Source organism: Calliphora vicina, chromosome 1 (assembly GCF_958450345.1).
Source record: "Calliphora vicina chromosome 1, idCalVici1.1, whole genome shotgun sequence".
NCBI lineage: Eukaryota > Metazoa > Arthropoda > Insecta > Diptera > Calliphoridae > Calliphora > Calliphora vicina.
The window spans coordinates 39,111,347-39,128,764 of NC_088780.1; the positions used below are offsets into that span (position 1 = coordinate 39,111,347).

The 17,418-nt window shown below is 28.0% G+C and overlaps 1 protein-coding gene across 6 annotated transcripts in view; it reads right to left on the minus strand.

Moving 5' to 3' along the window:
- The window catches only part of bon (bonus), an 81,064-nt gene that overhangs the window by 58,120 nt on the left and 5,526 nt on the right, over positions 1-17,418 (minus strand). The window lies entirely within an intron of this gene.

Consider the following 17,418-nt stretch of genomic DNA (forward strand, 5'->3'; position numbering starts at 1 on the left):
TGATTATTTTGACAATTGAATATACAATTTACGTTATTGGTTGAATTTCAAATACAAAAATTATTGAATAGATAATTTTCGTAATTGAAAACACATTTTTGTTATTTTTTGTGTTTCAATTACGAAAATTATCTATTCAATAATTTTTGTATTTGAAATTCAACCAATAACGTAAATTGTATATTCAATTGTCAAAATAATCAAATTCAAAACTCAAAATTCAATAGAAAATATCAAGAAATTTTGTTTTTGAGAAAATGAATACTTGATTTAATTATGAAATAATTGAAACCAGTTCAATATGGGATAAATGTTTGAATTGAAATATAATTTTTTCTTGGTTTTTAAAATTTTGCATTATTGTGGACTTTATGAAAGATAGAGGGTTTTGCTTTTCAAAAATATTCAATGTGTATGTATGAAATAATCAGATAGAGGGTTTTGGAATTTTTTAACGTAATTTATTTAAGATAACGGCTAATTTAACATTAGTGGTTAGTTTGTTGAACGTTTTATGCTAATAATTACATAAGATAAAAAAAATAAACGATATTAAACAAGAAGTTGTAGAAAAAAGTTTGATTGGTGTAAATTATCATAAAAATAATGGTATGCCGGTGGTATTATGCTCTTCAAATCATACAAATTATTTCACTTATTTGGCTGAATTGATAGTGGATAAGAATATAGAGGTTTTGGCTCAATATGTTCTGTATAAGGTTGAATCCGAACAGGCAGATCAATGTGATCTGTATCAAAATTTAATTTATATTTTATGGTATCATCTGTATCATATAAAAGAGATCTTAAATTATACATAGTAGGATCGTTCTTTACTCGTCCTGGTCTAATGGAAGAAAAAAACATAAGTTTGTCATCATTGTAATTATTAAAGGAATCATAATTTAAATATTCTGTATCAAACACTTTTTTTACGATCTCATTGTGAATTTGAACAGTCTTCCTGGCTTCTCTAGTAATCCTAACTTAATCGATTGGCAATTGTATAGATTGATTTTACAATTTAATCTTTATCTTCTCTAAGAACTTCTGTTCAACAACGTTCTTATTATCCGCAGCTAAATTGGATAGAGCTTTAGATAAATAATGGTTGCGGTTTTGGTAGCCACAACCATGATGATGACACTTTAAAAGTAGACACTTTTTTAAGCAAATTCCAACTTAAACCATTTATTTTTATTACATGGACCTTATATTTTCCAAAAACAAAAAGGTATAATATGTTCATGGTAATACAATTCTGAATCGGCTTTCGCCATTTTGATAAATGATTGAAAAATGTAAAATTCATATTCATATTCAGCAAGCAAAAATTAGTAAGAAAACAAGAAAAAATTCCCAAAAAATATTTTAAAATTAATTATTTGAAAAGATAGAGGCTTTTGCATTCGGAAAAAATTAATTGTATAAGATAGAGAAATAAAAAAAATTCAAATAAAACATCAAAAAAAATATGTTCGTTAGTCCCGATCCACACTGTGAAACATTTGCTGCAAAACATTTGAGTTTGTTGATGAAAGGGGAAAGAGGAATGAAAAAGGGAACTTTGTTTCATGTATTCGTTCGAATTCGAACTATACAGAAATGTCAAAAACTGAAAAGCAAAAACTTCACTGTGTGGACACGAATGCAGTTTCAAAAGAGAATTTAAAAATGTTTTGCAGCAAATGTTTCACAGTGTGGACCGGGACTTATGAAATTCACACCATAGATGAGCTGTTTTACTGAACATTTTACAATCAAAAAGTAATTTTCGTGAAAATCAAAGATAGAGGGTTTTGAATATAGTCCCTCGATATGTTTTTAACAACAAATCTACCGTTGTTCTACAATGAATTGCAAGTCATTATGTTTAGTTTGAAAAAGTGTAGACGCAATGGACAAAAAAAGCTAGAGAAAAAATTGTGCACAAATATCTAGAAAATCCTACTTTGTCGGGTTATAAGATAGCCATAATCTGATTTTCGGCAGATATCAGGTCAAAAATTTTACGTCTCGGTAGCTCGAGGTTGTGTGGCCTTTAAATATGAATACGTAAAATTCAAGAAAAATATTAATTTGGAGGGCAATCCACAGATGCGGTTTGAAGAGTTAAGCTTTTCAAACATATTTTTAAAGAATTTTCAGAATTATATATAAAAAGAGAGTTTGGAAAAGCGATTGCTGTCATTTATAAGACATCACACATCTCATACAAAGTTTTAGCCAAGTTGTCATTACTCAATGACAAGTTGTCATTACTCAAATACAACTATGAAGTGGTATAATGAGAATAGTTTTGATGTTATACCAAAACACATCAATTTAACAAATTGCCCAAATCTTCGCCCAATCGATATATATTGGGCAATTGTAAAACGTAAATTGAAAAAGAGTGCAGGTACAATAAATAACCAGATTTTGATGAGAACAAAGTGGAATAAATATGCTGGAATAACGATGGAAGGGGGAAGAAATTAATGGGAAATTAATGCAGCTATTAATGGGAGGCATAAAAAGTAAAGCCAGAAAATTTATTCGCAATAAAGACACATAAACCTATAGTTATATTGTTTTTAAAGCTTAATAAATTACCTTTAATTTCATTTATAAAATGTTAACATACGATGTTTCATTTAAAAGTTACACTCGCTTTAATCCGTACCGATTTTAAGTGGCCACTTCTTTACCACTCTAATGTAATTTTTCCACAGTGACATGATACCAAATCGGGCCGGAAATATGAAGGCACTCTGTGCTGTTTTAAGAAAGGTAAGATCCGTTATTCATCATGCCTAATGTGACAAATGATTGCCTTCTTTTGCTACAACTGTAAATGGCTTGTCACACAAGAAACTTCTTGGGGAATTTTGTTTGCTTTTTTGTCCGTTATTATTCTTGAACATTACCTCGTCCATCAGCCACTTAAAAACTTGAGCCCGGAAGATGTGAAAAGTCTGCCAGTACATAAGTTTCCTCATCCATCTCACAATAGTTGTATTTTTATAAAAGTTTATCTAAATATTTTCGCTCGTTCTTTTGCTTCTAAGTTCTTCAACGCATTGCAATCTGGAACATTCTGAACTTTATACGATTTCAACCCAGTTCTGTGCACAAACGAATCAGAGCATTTAACTTTACAATCTGCTTTTCTGATAGTAGTGTTCGGTGCTCTTCGAAAGAATTGTTAGACCTATTTTGCTTTACCAATATCTGTTACAGCTTTTTATCTTATATTGTTTAATGACTTTTGAAAGAGTGCGAAGAAGAACCTTCATATCTTTTGCTATTTTTAGCGATAACGATAGTTGGGCTGAAAGGGCATTTTATGTAGCCAACCTCGTGTTTGAATCTTTAAATGGCATCATCGCTAAAGCATTAAAACAAAAACAATGGATATCCAACAAAATACTGGAATTCTCTTGAAATTTTTCCTGATGTATTTAATCTTTGCAATTTTACATAAAGCAAAAAAGTTTGGTCACCTCAGTCATATTTCATAACCAACAAATAACCGCAAACTAATGGACGTAAAAAGTCATGAATACAAGGGAAAAAAATGAGGTTTTTAATTGGAACATAGATATTTTTGTTTTACATTCAGGTGGCTCTTTTAGATTTTCATGGATTAATTTTGTTGTTGTGTTTTTTGGGTTTGTCTTTTATACTCAATAAATACTTGAAAGTAGTTCAGAAAAAATTCAATTTTTGTGTAAAGTTTATATTGTGTACACATCTTTAATTATTTTCATTTAAAATGAAATATTAATAAAACTTTGTTTGATTTATCTTGTTGAACTGTTAAGTAAACTAAGATTAACTGATGATTAAATAAACTTTAACAGCAAGCAAATTACAGTAGCAAAGTATGCTGTAAAAGTTAGGGCGAAATGTTTTTGTCTAGTTGAGCATTGTTGCCAAATTTCATTTTAGCAAAGTTTGTATTACATGGTTTCTAATTTCACCTGCTTCATATATTATTTATCCATTAGTAATCACAATTTATTAAATTAGCTTTGTAATAACAAATAAAGAATGAAAGAAAGAAAGATATGTCATATAAATTACACCCACTATTAATGCTAACTACTACTACTACACCATTTCAAGAGGAAATTAAGAAAATTCTAATTTATATTGAGAAAAAACAAATTGTAATACAAACTAACTTTAGAGTGAAAACAAATTGAAATTGATAAAATTAAAAAACTGCAAAAAAAATGTTTTTGTTTACCTAAAAATATTAAAAATTTTTATTTTGAAGTATAATTTAGTGAAGTTTATAAAAGATTCGGCACAGCCGAATATAGTTCTCTTACTTGTTTCAATTTTAATTTAGTGTTTCTCAATATTTAGTAGGTTTCCTCAATATAAATTTGTATTTCATGATTTCGCATTAATATTGAGAGGAAACAAATTAAAATAAGGAAATGTTAATTGATATTGAGAAAAAACCAAATTCAATTCAATTAATTTCAATTTGTATTTTTTCAATATCTATCAATTTTAGTTTTCTTTTCTCAATCCACTGTATTACTCAATATTAATTTGAATTTCATGAATTCAATTTGTATTATCTCAATATTAAGTTACACTTCTCCATTTAAATTTGTTATTACTCAATATTTACATGTATTTCATGATTTGTTTTCAAAAAAAAAATCTAGAAGTTTTGAATAATATTATTTCTATTTTAATTTTTTTTTAACTTTGTTGCAAAATATTTTTATTTTTTTTTTTAGGATTTTCAGATAAAGTATTATGAAATTATGAAAGAAAATTGTGTAAATTTGACATTTTTTTAAACATCTTTAATGCTAATTTATTATAAAATATCCAAAAATTTAAATAATGAAAAAAAAGGTCCTCATGTAAACGCTTAAATGTTTCACAATCGATTCATTTGCAATCGATTCTCGCAAATCAACTGTCAAAAAATTCGTTTTCATAACTCTTATACGTTTGGGCAACAATTTAGGCTCGCAAATTTGACGAATCATCTATTTTTATTTATAAGAAAATAAACATGTTCTTATTCTGAATGAAAAAAAAATTGGGAAATTAAAGTCATGTTCGATTAATAATATGAGTTTCTTTTTTCTGTAAATATTAATTTAGTTTTCTCAACATCAATTTGTATTTATTCAATTTCAACTTGAAATGATGTAGATACAACGGACAGAAAAACACTTTTTGCAGCTGTTATTCGTAGAACAAAAGTTAATGACCTCAATGAACTTTTGTAATTGTAGAATATAAAATTATTGGGTGTATGACTTAAAAATGCGGGATTTACTTTATTTATTTTTTATAACTTATATGTCATTTTTAATGTAAACATCAGTTTTTTTTGCTTCGAAAATGTATAATTTTGTACCAACAAAGCGTCATATGCGGGAAATTTTCCTTTACTTATTTAATTTGAAAAAAATGCCGCAGAAGCACAACGATTGCTCCCCATCGGTTACAACGTGCGAGAGATGGTTTATGCTGTTCAGAACTGATGAAGTTTGAAGACCAAGAATCGGAGGCATTACTCCATGAAGATTGTTGACAAACTCAACAGGAGCTACTCAACCAGCTATTTCAAAACGTTTGCGGGCAGCAGGATTCATTCAAAAGCAGGGAAATTGGGTACCATACGAATTAAAGCCGAGGAACCTTGTAAGACGATTTTGCATGTCCGAAATGATGCTTGTACGCTATAAAAGAAAATCATTGTTTCATCAAATCATTACTTGCTAAGAGATATGAATCCATTACGATAACCCGAAGCGTAAGAGAACCAGCCGAATCGATACCAAAACTAAATATCCATGGAGCTAAGTGGAAGTTCATATTTTGGGGTGTTTATATTATCGTGAGTGCACTGTATATATTATGAGCTGCTAAAATATGATCAGACCACCACAGGGAACCTGTACCGAACGCAACATGTTGCAATACCTTTTTAAAAAGTACTTAGAATGAAGTGTTTGGGAAGTTTTGCCTTACCGGCTTTATAGTCCGGACCGTGTCCCATACGACTACTATTTGTATGCTGCACTTTGGAACAGACTATTCGATATTGGTTTGATTCGTTCTTGGCCTCAAAAGATAAACAGTTCGTTTGACTCAGAATCCATATGTTGCCAGAAAGATGAAAAAGTTAATAGCTACCAATACTTTTAATAAATTTATATTGTACAAATGTCAAAATAAAATTTAAAAAAAACTCACATTTTTAAGTCATACAACCAATATAAAGAACACTAATCTTTAGAAATAACTTACTGAGTTTAGAATTACAAACATTTAATTCAATTTAAGCTATTCAATTCAATAAAATCTTAAATTCCAAATAAATTCATTAGTTTCATTTAAACGCTTTTATTTGAATAGAATTTATTTGTTATTCATTAATTAGTTTCATTCAAACGCTTTTAATTGAATAGTATTAATTTATTATAAATTAATTCATAATAAAATTCCTTTTACTTTTGAATAGTTCAATATTTGTAAATTCAAATATAATCCGAATTGAAGGAACTTATGTTTTCTTTGTTAAATTTTGTTTTTAATCCTATTTGTAACAGATTTGAATTGAACAATTGTATTATTAAAACAATTTAAAAAAAAAAATGTGTAACGGCAAATGAATAAGAAAGGAGTGGGATTGAGAAAACCTTAACACACGTTTTTCCTTAAAACTTTTAACCCAAGTATTATTTGATTTTTTTTATAAAATTACCTATGAAAAGTATGTCTGTTATTATGTTTAATGCCGATTATATTCATATGTTGTTACTCTGATTAAAATGAGTGATGAGAAAAAAGTGAGTACTAAAATTATTAAATATTTTCAACAGAACCCAACTTGGTCTTACAAAAAGTTGGCCAAACAATCAAAGGTCTGCAGTCAAACTGATTCCAATATTAATATACAATATCGGGAGAACTTGTACGTTGATAGAAAAACCTGGTTCATGTAAAAGGACTGGTCCCCATGATGTTTCTAAAGCTAATAAATAGAAAACATTTTCAAAAAGTTCCTGAAGTATGTTCTGGATAATTTTTCGCAGCTTCCGGGTCAATATTTGTATGTTGCTGGCATCCTGTCTCTATGGTAAGCAAGGTCTTTTGTGGTACAAGAACAATAATGTGTGGGAGCTAAGGCCAGTGGACAGATATTGGGTTGTTGTTAAAAAAGAATTGAAGATCACAAAAAAGGTGTCCAAAAATGTGGTAGATTTTAAACGGAGAAGGACTACCTACTGTCACCGAACAAAGTGATAGACAGACACCTTAATGGAAGGGTATCCGGGAAAGGTTCATTTCATTTATCACTATTGATTAGAACTATAAAAATAATATTTTTTGTAAGTTGTAATAATAATTCCAATCAAAAAAAATCAAAACTGTAGGTTTAGTGGTTTATTTTTTATTAACATTTATGTATGTTAAGATTTTTCGATTTCACTCGATTAAGCCTATGAATTAATTCGAAATTAATTCTTTAATGGAAAAGATGCAATTTAAATAGATTTTGAAAATAGAAATAAGAAGTAATTGTTTCGAAACTTTGGTTCATGGATCATAAAAATTACAGATCTCTCAAATCATGTCCATTTTTTTTAATGTGGCTCAAGATTTTCACAGATGGTTCCGTATAAAAGAAAAACTGTGAAAAACTGTCCTGACAATTCAATCAAATTAATTCTTTAAGCAAATCCTTTGTCACCGCCAATCGATTCCTAAATAACGGCCTTGTCTAGTCTCTTTTTAAAGATCACATAATATTATATTTTAAATCTTGCTTTTAATTACTTGTGTTTTCTGTACGTCCAACGATTAAAGCCACACCTAATAACCTCCACATAATTACAAATATGTTCATATATAGCCATCCAAATGGTAAAATGTATGTGTTTTGTGTAATTCCCTTAAAGCCCTTTAAAAACAGGCCTTGGAATTATAATATAATTCGATTGTTCTTAATCGGATTATGAATGTACATATGTATGATGTTGTGTACTTAATCTGACTATATATAATCGTACATATGTACAATGTATGTATATAATGTGTTCTATACATAATATGTATATTTTCATTTTACATAGTACACACATTTTATTGTTCATTAATGTGGTTTATAATAAGGAAATTAAAACTTGTACACTGTTATAGACTGACTTTGGGAGTTGTTCTCTTGGTTTTTCTTTTTGTCGTATGAAGGTAAAAAAAAATGTAATTAAAAAATCAGGATTTATGGTAAATAGAACTTATGAAAAAGTAGACATAAAGACAATTTATAATGAGTTTTTGTAATTTAAAATGAATATTTGAAGATTTTTATGTATATTGGTTATGTTGAATATGTGTAAAGGATTTAAAACTCTAAATTGTATAAAGATGTCAAATTTGGAATTAAAAATTTTATTTATTAATTAAAATTTAAATTGAAATGGAAATAGTAAATTTGTTTAAGGCAAAACTATAATAATCATGTATTTTGCCAAGCTATCGGGTATATAATTTAAAAATGTGTGATTTTTTTTTTAAATTTTTGCTTTTATTTTGAAACTTTTGTGTAATATAAATTTATTCAAAGTATTGCCCATTGAAAGCTTTTCCCATCTTTCTGGCAATATATTAAAATGCTTATCTTTTGAGGCCAAGGTCGCATCAATCCAATATCGCATACTCTGTTTTAAAGTGAAGCGTAGGATGGGGCAGGGTCTGGACTATAAGGCGGATAAGTCAAAACTTCCCAACCACTTCCTTTCTATACTTGACAAAAATATTTATCATTACAATTAATTAAAAGCTCTAACAATTGTATCATAACGAATCAATAATACTAACAAATGTAGACTATACCTGGTTTTTTTATCTTTTATTATTATAATTCGATGGTTCGAACAATCGAATTTTTACTGAAAAAAGTTGAAATGGACTTTTTGGTCGGAAAAAGTCGAACAATCGATTAAGTTATCTCAAAAGTTAAGCTAAATTATACTAAAACTAAATATCTACTAAACTAAAGTCGATTTAAATAAAAAAGTCGAAAGTTAGCAAAGTCTACTTTTCATAAATTACCAAAAGTCAAAAGTTCGAAAAGTCGACTTTTTTAAAAATCTCAAAAAGTCGAAATGTCGAACAGTCGACTTTTTGTTTCAGCTATAGAACCCTAATGTTTATCATGACAAAAACATGTCTGGCGGTCATTTCATTTCCAATGCTCGCTTCAAGCGAATAAGTTTGCTTTCGTTACAGGTTCCCTGTGATGGTCTGGCAAGATTTCAGTAGCTCATAATAGATAGGACTCTTTTGATTTCTTCAAATACAGAGTATTACTTTAGTGCCATGGATATTTGGCTTTGGTGTTGAGTCGGCTGTTTGGCTTCACATACGATCTCTTACGCTTCGGGTTATCTTAATCGATTAATTTTTCATCGCAAGTAATAATTCGGTGCAAAAATGATTTTTTTAAAGCGTTCAAGCAGCATTTCAGTTATACAAAATCATCTTTCAAAGTCTCTCAGCTTCAATTCACAGCTTTTGCTGATTGCAAACGTTTTAATTGAGTAGCTCCCAATGATTTTGCTATCTCTTGTTGAGTTTAACAATAATCTTCATGGCGTAATACCTCCAATTCTTGATCTTCAAACTTTTTTGACTGGCCTGGGCGATCTGTGCCTAACGTATCAAAAGCACCATATATCGCACGTTTAAGCCGTAGAAACACATTCAGCATAAACTTCATTGAGCAATCCACAAAATTCTATATTTTCAAAGCAAAAAAAAACTTCGTTGTTTACACTACAGCATCACTGACAATGTCATTTCGTATAATTACAATCAATTTTATCCGATTTGGAATGCGGTAATTCGGCCACAGTATTTTGTTGGATACCCCTTGTATTTTATTACTGTTTCATAGCGATGAGATTGAGATCTTTTCTACCATTACTACCTCTTAAAATTGAAAAAAAAAAAATATTTATTTTATTTTAATAAAAATCCTATTAAATTTTAATTTATCTCAGACATTTTTGGTAAAAGATCATGTTTATTGAAAACTGAAATTATGGAATATATAAAGATTAGGAATATGTACAGTGGTGGCCAGGAATTTAACACAAAAATTTTTCTACAACTTGACCAAAAAAAATTTTTTTAAATAAACATATTTTTTCACATTTATATCATTATATTTTTATTATTATAAAATATTCGGACCAAATTTCGTAATTTTAGTTCCATTAGTTTCGGTCATATCATGTTATTAACAGCGGATGTTCGCTGAGGTGGGTCAACGTATTTCCGCATATCTTTGTCCATATATGTTTTACCAATTTTTCCAAACATTTTTCAGAAACTAGAAACATTAATAATAAATTTCATACCCTTAGAGGTCCTTTTATTTTTGCTCTATCGCACTTAAAGTTCAGTTGATGAAAAAAATTCAAGTATTTGTCTTAAATTGGTGGCCACCACTGTATATTGAATAATGATTAGGCAAAAAAATATTTCTAAACAAATTTGTTCTTCAAATTTTTCTCCAAACTAATTTTTAAACCATAAAAATTGATTTTGAAACAAACAAAAATTAGGTGAAGGGCATTTTAAAATTTCCGTTATTTACTTTAGGTCCACATTTTGCACAATCGCACTGTTTCCATTTTGTCATTGCAATCATTCATTTAAACATTCCCCATTTATTTCCTTTCTTTAATAATGTTAATTCAATTTGTTTACGGACACATTCATGTAAACGATAAATATTATTTTACACTTTAGGAAACAAACAAATGCAAAAAAAAATAAATAAAACCACCATTTATAATGTATTTTTAATTAAAATAACTTAAATACAAAGCAATTGACAGACATGGCGACTGATATTTATGGATATTGATAGATTTTAAAATGGATAATGTTTACAAAAACAAAAATTACACATACAACCTTATAAACATATAAAATTTAAAAGATGTTTGACTAAATGATAAATTGAAGAAATGTTTTACAGAGAGTTTAACATTTGAAACAAGTGATTTGTATAAATGATACTTTTGACTTCAAGCACAATATAATTCAAAAGCGTAGAGAGAGTGTAAGCAAGTGTTTGTGCAAACAAACACTCGAGCGAAATCGTATTTTGAAAACGACGAAAAAAATCGATTCGTAATGTAACAAACATACATTCGGCCATGTACATTTGGATATAAATTTTAGAATGATAACAAAACGAAAACAACTACAATACATTTACATTCGCTAATATTGTTTTGTTATTGTTGTTGTTTTTTCTCCTGATTTGTTTTAATATCTTAATTACTTAGTATATGCATGTCGTTGTTGTTATTTTATGATTTGCTATGTTTTATTACATTGTTGTATTTTTTAGTATTATTGTACCACATCCAACATGTGTTTTATGGCACGTTTTACAAATTTAATACGGCCATTTTATTTTTGTTTTACTTGTTATCATTGTAAATATCTTATAAAGGTGGCTGGCATATTGTTGTTATTTGCTTATTTTTTCGTATTTATACAACATTCCGTCGATCGTGTTTTTAAATTCGTGCAACTTGATAAAAAATCACGAGATACGATTTGGCGTTTTGTTTTTCCTTTAAGTTGTTTGTGTTTTTATTTTTATTTTTGTTTGAGAGTTTTTTATTTTTTTTTATTTTTTTGACAGGCACAATTGTTTTTTCTCAAGAGAATTTCAAGTATCTTACGTATTGAAACACATGTGAAGTAATGAAGATGACGATCTTCATTTGTATATTTAGATAGTTTTAATTACACTTAACAAAATAATTGTTTATAGCTCTACATAAGGAGTGCGCATTAGATAAAGAGTGCAGAATGAAGCAGGAACTTATAGAAAATAATTTCTTAATAAAATTTGTATTCAAACATATTCAAGTTTAGAAGTAACGAACAAGATTGTTATTTGTATTTTCAATAAATAAAATAAAAAAAAATATAATTTCGTACTGGTCATTTTTTTTATAAATTCATTGAGGTTCTTTTATTCTGGCTCAAGTGCCATAATGTTTGTTGTAAAAAGTAAATAATAAATATCGAAAAAGTAATTTTTATAGACAGTAAAGCAGAGAAAAACAATATAAATTTTCACAAATAATTGCTAATTTCACAAAAAAAAAATTTGTACAAAAATACAGTTTTTATTAAAAAGAAAACGTTAATTAAAAAAGAAAAACATTGAAAATTTCCTAGGTTGGCTAACGATGCGAAACGGTTAAATAGTAACGCTAGTTTGGTATATTTCAGTAACGGTATTTTAGCTGTAACGGCTTATTTCGGTAACGATTTGCAAGAGGCATAGTTAAAAGTATTCAGCTGCTTGTAGGCGACGAGATTTCATCTCATTTGGCGCGAATGTCTTGTTGTGACCTATGGTACCAAGAATAGTGAAATCGGAGAGTGATCGCCCTATGGTAAACAAATTCAGATTATTACTGTGCCGAATCTTATATACCCTCCACCAAATTATACTTCAATATACAAATTTTAAATATTATTATGTAAACAAAATTAATTTTGTTTACAAAGATTTTTTTTAATATTTTGGAAAAAAATTATTTTTCAAATTATGTATTTTAAATATTTTTTTTTAAATTTAAAATTTTTTTTTTTTAGTTTTTTAAATTTATTTTTTGGTGAAAATAAAATCGGGTTAAAAAATATTTTTTCCAATTTTGACCCATTGTAGGTCCAACTTTGCAAAGGTCTTTGAAATATCTATCATTAGATATCCATATTGTCGGTATTAATGACTTAGAGCTAGTTTCTGGGATAAAAATAATCTACATTCTTCGCTTAAACCTAAATTAAACTAAAAATTGTGTTTCTCACTTATTGTTTGTATGCTATATAATCTAGGTTTAACTGAGCATCATTGGTGAGTTAAACCTAAGTATAAAATGCCAAAGCACAAACAGATGGAAAATAAAATAAATAATTCAGCACAGCAGCTCTTTGTTTTTATTTGCTTTATTAACATCAATATAATTTTTAATATACATTTTATATACTTTTATGTCGCTTTTTCTTTTAGAAAGTTAAAATTTACAAAAAAAGTTATGTAACGCGGTTGCTTTTTCTTATAAAATGTATAGTATTGCCATATTTATATGAAACAATTTGAAGAATAAACATGTGATTTGACTGAAAAGTATGGCAATGCTAACAAAATTAATCCACTAGTGAGAAACACAATCATTGGTTAAATTCCGGCAAAATATGTTTCAGGATTAATATAACAGCGTGTTAAGCTGAGTTTAACTGACAAGTAAGAAACTAGCTCTTAGTAATGCAGATATAGGTAAAACATTGGTAAAAAAATCGTGGTTGTTTGGTTTTTTCCTCATATCTCAGCCATTTGTGGACCGATTTTGCTGATTTTAAATAGGAAACTTCTCGAAAGCATGTCTGACAGAAGGTGAAGGGTATAATAAGAAAGTGAACTATATTCTGCGATTCTATATACCCTTCACAACATTATACTTTATAAAAAAAACTTTAAATATTTTTTTTCCAAAAATTTAAAAAAAATATTTTTTTTAATTTATTAGTTTATTTCTTTTTTTAAATTTATTTGCAAAAAAAAATTTTATAACAAAAAAAAATGTTATAAATTTGGTTATAAACCCGATTTTGACCCATTGTATTTCCGAATTACTTTGATCTTATGTACGACATTGCAAAGGTCTTTGAAATATCTATTAGTAGATAACCATATTGTCTATATGACTTATTAATCCAGATATATAAAGATAAAAATTAGGTCAAAAATCGAAGTTGTCCTGGTTTTGTCCTTATATCTCAGTCATTTGTGGGCCGATTTTCTCGATTTGTAAGTTAGTTGGGGGCTACGGAAAGTTTCAACATACATGGCTATATCGACTCCGAAGATAACGTGTTTTTATGTCTTTATTACCTTTTGCTGCTTGGATTGATCTTGGGCAAGTGTGCACCTTTAGCAGTTCGCCATTAAATTTTTAACCACAATTTAAAAAAACGCTACACTTATCTCATAAATCGGACCTTTCATATGGCCCCAAAGAAAATTATCCAGCTGCGTTAAATCACAAGAAAGAGGCAGCCAATTGTCATCTCCAAATCAAGACATTACGCGATCGGAAAATTTCTAATGTAACTACTGAATTCCGGCTATGTGGCAAGAGGTGAACGGACTTGCTGAAACAAAAGATCACCGATGTCCACATTAGTTTTTTTTTTCATCACTAAAGAAGATTTTGTTGAAAAATGGCTGGGATGTTACTCCCTAATTCGATTCGAAAGGAAGTCCTTTTGAATTACAACGTATTTAACACCCATTTTCGTTTTCGGATTGAGTTACGCAGTAACCCCCCTGTTTTCTTTGTTTTTCAATAAGCCAATTCAAAAAAGTTCCATGGTTGAAATTTCTAAAGCTTGTACTAAATAAATGTCAAAAAAAATAATAGCCCAATTTTTCATAACCTCATACTTGCCCAACCTTTTTGAAATGTAGTCTACCGAACACGTAAGGTTCAAAAATTATAATTTCAGAGGAATATAAAAATTATCAAATCAAGGGAAAGGGTTACTCTTGTCGTTAAAGTGAATTATGTAAACAATGTAAAAATTTTAGGAATATTTAGGCATTTATTATATTTCTTTATCATTGCATTATTTTCATGTAGAGTTCGATAACCACATCTGTAAAGGATTACAGAGCGTTACCATTTCTGATTGTACGATTTTCTTTTACATCAGTTTATCACGATACCCACATATTTATGTCATATGTTTGTATGGTAATAGAGGTATCAAGTATTCGTCATACTTATATAAGAATAATTTTTTGTATTGTATAAATTTGTTTAGAATCACATATCTTCATATATGAATTCATATTATTCTAAGAAGAATCAGGTTTAACGATAGGGAATTGTTTTGTATTTTTCTGATTTTAATAAGGTGATTGTATAGTTTGTGATTAATACTTTACTCGTGGCTGCAAAGCCTCGAATACAGTTTCCTGTAAATCTATAATTTTATTTCAAAAATTACGAAAATTGTCTCTAATCTTGACATACACAATTCGATCTTTATGACCGAGGTTATGGCTATAACATTTTAGATAGGATGTAAATTTTTAGTTGCTTCTATCATAATTCATCTTTACCAACTGACTTTCTGTTGATAGAACCTAACAACAAATGTCAAATGCGACACTTGTTCTGTTAAATAATTTCACGTCATTTTCATTTTCTTTTAAATGCTAAGAATAAAGGATTTCTTTTAAAAAAAAAAATATTATACAACCAAAAATAAAAATCGTCACGTGTAAACAACTCATCATATGCTAGTGAACTTGAAAACCTAAACAGCAGCTAGTATTCTTCATGACAGAGCATACAAATTTGCTAGTATGGTAATGACATATCAAGACAGTGTATTTGATTTGTCAAGGCAATGCAGAACAATACTTTTAAGTCCTCATAACATAGCACAGCATGAAATATTTCAGTGTAGCAATTTTCTACAGCATACTGTCTAGTGCAGATATTTATTAAACATCGCAATATATGGGAAAATATGATTATAGAAATAAGCCTGATAAATACAATACAAATAGAGTTGCTTTTTAAGTTCTAAAAAAAATAATCTGATATTACAAATCGAATAACTTCAAAACCAACCTATTAAAATCTGTATAAGACATGCTAAAATTAAACGATCGAAAGAATTAATTCTTAATTCCATTTGCGAAATCAAAATAAATTTTATCTCTTAACCATTCCCTTAATAAATTCATTATGAATTAATTCATAGGCTTATTTTCATTGTACTTCAGATGTATTGAATTCGTTCCTTTGTATTGAATTCATTCTTCATAAAAATAATTCCTTTGATAATTCATTCTTAATAAAATTAATTCCTTTGATAATTCATTCTTAATAAAATTAATTCCTTATTGATTCTTTTATTGAATTCGAATACTTTACAAAATAGCTTTAAAAATGTATTGTAAATGTATATACAAATCCTTTGTAATAGATTTAAATTGAATTTTTTTTTAAAGTTTAAAATTAATGCCAAACCTGAATGAAGAACAAATATTTTAATTCAATTTGTATTAGATTTGAATTAACAAAATTAGAATCATTTCTGTTATGAATTAATTCCATTATCAATTAATTCAACAATGAATGAATTCTATTTAAATAAAAACATTTGAATGAAGCAAATAATTAGATGTTGGCAATGGATTTATGGTATGAGCGACTGAATTTTTTTAATTCCGAATTAAGATTTTAGTGAATTAAGCTCAAATTGAATTAAATATTTCAAATCTCTAGATAGAATAGACCAAGTAAAATGGAACACTAAAAGATAATGATAGAAAACTATTTTTTTGTGAATTTGAAAGAAAAACTCATAAAAAAAATTCGGGTTAAAAGTTATTTGGGGAATTTGACGAGAAAGTTATTTGAGGGCTTTGGAAATTTCATTTCAACAGACGGAGATGATTATATCGTCTTCACTATCTATAACTTTCCAGAATATACATACGGTTGGGTCTCATGTGGATAGGCATTTTTTCGAAATTGAGTTTTTTAGTGATTTCAATACATTTCACACAAATACACATAGTCACAAAAATGTAATGCAATAGTTTCAGAAATAAACTAATTTACCAGCACTTGCATAAAAAAGTTAAATTTTGATAATACAGTTTCTAATTTGTTTTTTCCTTTAAGGTTTAAAAAAAGTCTTTATATGGGAAATAGTTGAAATAAACATAAATAGGTTTTGTGCTTGGGCTATAATAAAATCATATAAGGAATATATTTTATAAATCGTTGTTGTTGTAAATTTTTTTTTTGGAGTGTAGGAATATTTTAAATTGCTGTTTTGTAAGATTTCTTTACTGTACACATGTGCATAATGACGTCATTTTCTTAACTATATTAATGTTTCTTTTATATGTGAGTTCATACATATGTATGTATGGATGTACGCATTTCTATTAAAATAGTGACGTAGTAATTTTTGAGTTCTCTCAATTGTAATTGTATTCCTTTTCAAGTTTATAGTTGTCTGAAACGTACAGAGTTTATGTTAAAAAATGATGCAAGTAATAAACTATTAAATATAATGCTACAATAATAATTATAATTAATAATTCCTTTCAAATTTATTTCATAATTTTTTAAAATGTACAATAATATTTTTAATTGCTTTTTAGATATTTCGATTTCAAAAGGAGTAATTAATAGATTTTGTACCATTAAAATGACGTCAATTCAATAAATAATATAAAGCTATAAAGCCAAATAAATGTATTTAAATACTTACCAATTGAGACGTATTTATCAATCAATCACTTAAGATTTGTCTAAG